This window comes from Cupressus sempervirens, chromosome 5 (genome assembly GCF_028749045.1).
Source record: "Cupressus sempervirens isolate cs-2001-9-10 chromosome 5, ASM2874904v1, whole genome shotgun sequence".
In the NCBI taxonomy this organism is placed as follows: domain Eukaryota; kingdom Viridiplantae; phylum Streptophyta; class Pinopsida; order Cupressales; family Cupressaceae; genus Cupressus; species Cupressus sempervirens.
The window spans coordinates 253871634-253874910 of NC_143122.1; positions in this window are offsets into that span (position 1 = coordinate 253871634).

The window sequence follows — 3277 nt, forward strand, 5'->3', positions numbered from 1 at the left end:
ACTCTTAAAATGGATAAAACATGGGAATAAAATAAAAATCTACCAATGGACATGCCAACTCAAGGAGATAATGTACCTTTAGAATAGAAAATCTACGATAAAAATGAGACTCGTGAATAAGACATGATACTTGCACATGAGACAATGAAGAAGCATGATAGTGATGCACTACCTATCAAGGAGGTTACACTACACAAGTCTAAGTTGACCAAAGGTAGACCTCATGAACTCCAAAGTATGTGCAGTCATGATCTACTAAGAGAAAAATTAGTATGGATAAGGATGACTTAGAAAATGGAAATAAGAAAAGGAGGAAAGGGAAAAGATCAACATCATCATCCTCATAATCATGTTAAAGAGAACTTTGAATGCAATATTGGAGATACAACAAAAATATACCTAATCAAACAAGATATTGACAAAATTAAATGTAAACTTGATGAGATAAATGAAAATTAAATCACCATATATTATAAGTTGGTTTGTAAATACAACCTACTCTGGCAATCAAGAAATATGTATAAATGAGCCCAAACATTGGTAAATACCAAAGAAATAATTATGGGATTGACCCCTAATGCCCTTTATGATTCTACAATAGATCTAGTAAGTCAACTAGCATAGATCATTGAAATTGGTGACAGTGACAAAGTTGCAATAATGGAAGAGAAACAAAAAGATATCGCATATCTAATTGAGAAAGGAAGAGATACACTCACAAAATCCAAGGAAACTATGGTGCATGTACTAAAGGATGTTTTTCTAGTCTTGCTGAAGTGTTAGATCCACAAAGCTACATGCCTTTAACCTAGAGAGTACTGTGAAGAAAGCTTAATAAGAGCTCAAGCATATATAAAAATATTTTGATGATGTAATGAGTTCAAAAATATAATGCACCATGTACATATAGGATAAGCTACATCTAATCAACATGATCAAGGGTTAACAAGAGAAAAACACTCTAAAGCTCTTAAAATTGCAATGATTTCTATCCCCACTAGTAGTAAACATACAAGAACAAATTAGAGATTCATAGATATAACTAGTCAAAAACAAAAAACAAAAAAAAAAGAGCACTTTAGAGATGCATAGATACAACTAGTCAAATACAACATGACTACACTAGAGGAACTTGATGAACAATTAGAATACATTATGACTAAGACACTTTCTCTCAAAAAAATCAAAAAATTGGCGAGTATAAGAAAAAGGGGAGTATGAGTATGAGTATAAGCTAAGGGGAGGTATAAGAAAAGGGGAGTATGAGTAAAGAGAAAGAATACAAATATGATATGAGAATAGGATAGGGGGAGATGATAGAAAAGAGGAAAGATGCCCTAAGAGATAAAAGACTTAGGGGTAGAAAAGTGTCAAGTAGTTGGAAGGAACATAGCAAAAGAAGAATACACAAAGGGAGAATGGTAAAGGAGAGAAGAAGGCACCAAAGACTCATTATATATTTTATTATGTCCACACACTATTAGAGAATCCACCAATACCATAAATGGAAAGAAGACAGTAAATATGAAGAAAAAAATAGAATAATGATCAAGAAATTTTCCATTAATGCCAAAGAGGGATATTTTTGAACTTACAAGTCTCATTGGCATAAAGAAAGGAGATCGATGATGCTAACACCTAATACACCAAGGTATTTTCGTTGATTCAAAATCAATGAAATGAGGAAGGAATGCACATACTATATCATGACCACCTATAGACATATACACTAGTTAGGTTAATGAAAAGCTGAGAACAAGATAACACATGAACATTTGCATTATGATTAAGACATAGTTAGTGTGGTGAGTCACCATCAATGTGACACAAAAATGTGACATGCAATACATCATGATGCGCCTAAAGTTTAATTGTAATTTAAAAAATAAGAAATGATAGAGGCTCTATTTAGGCTTATAGTAGGACTGAACATTACATGTCTAGACCCTACTAAGTAAGTGTCACAAGTTTCCTATGACCAACTTAGACAAAAGATTCAAAATTTGAATGCATTGACTATGGGAAAGATGGTTTTTAGGGTTTTGGCATCTAGAAGATTGTAAAAGTGTATATTTTATAAAAATTCATTATTGAATAATAGATTGTGGATAAAATTTGCAAAGTGTTGAGTACAAGAAGATTTGAGAAGATTGGAGAAGACAACAGAATAGACGAGCCACTCTAGACAGGTGATTGCAAATAGGGTAGAGTGGAAAAACCAAGACTGAGAGAGAGGATAAATACATCTTCAAGGTATACACTAGATATATACAAGAAAAGGGGTACCACTTATTTAGATTGAAATTTTTGATTTCTTTCTTACCATTATAATTATTTATAATCTCTTAATTGGGCATGCTTTAGCAACAAGAATATGATAAATCCTCAAACAAGGAACCTCCTAGAATGAGAGTTTAAATCCATTAACATGTTATCTTTAAGAATCTTATGTAATCCTAATATATTGTTGACATTCCTAACTAGATGCATTCTTAGAAAAAATAGTTGTAGCCTCTAATTGGGAAAACTTTTTAGTAGTAAAAGGCTAGTGAGTCTATTACTCCCAAAGTGGCTTTCATCCTCTCATCAAGAATTTTTGCATACAAAATCTCTTTTTCACTTAATGTATTCTTTTGTGTGTGAGATTACATGCTTTTATCTTACTAATTTTATTATTGTAGTATCCATTAAGTGGTTGTTATTTAGCTTTCTTGGAATAATAGTACAATAGAAACTCATTTGATGTAAACTCTCCACCTTTATTATATCTCAGACATTTCAAGATCTTTCCAGTTTCCTTTCCAACTCTTTCCAAATACCACTTAAACATTTGAAAAGCATTAGATTTTTCTTTTAAGAACATTACTATCATCACTCTTGAGTAATCATCAACAAATAGGATAATGTACTTGTCACCTTTGTAGCTTTGCACATCCATTGGTCCACATAAATTACTATTAACTAATTCAATAATTTCTTTTGAAGTATGAGTCTTACTTTTAAAAGTAGACTTTGTCATCTTGCCAAATCGACATTGTTTGCAACTCATATTATCAGGTTTCTTCAATTTTGGAAAATCTTTGACTCTTTTCATCTTATTGATACTAACCAAATTATCAAAATTTACATAACCTCTTGTGCCATAGCTACACATCATCAAATTATACAACAATATAAGTGGCATCATTCATATCAAGATAAAATAGATAACCTCTAGTCTAATCTCCACTTCCAATTAGTTTTCCATCAGTTTCATAGATCTTAGTTTTTTTGTTAT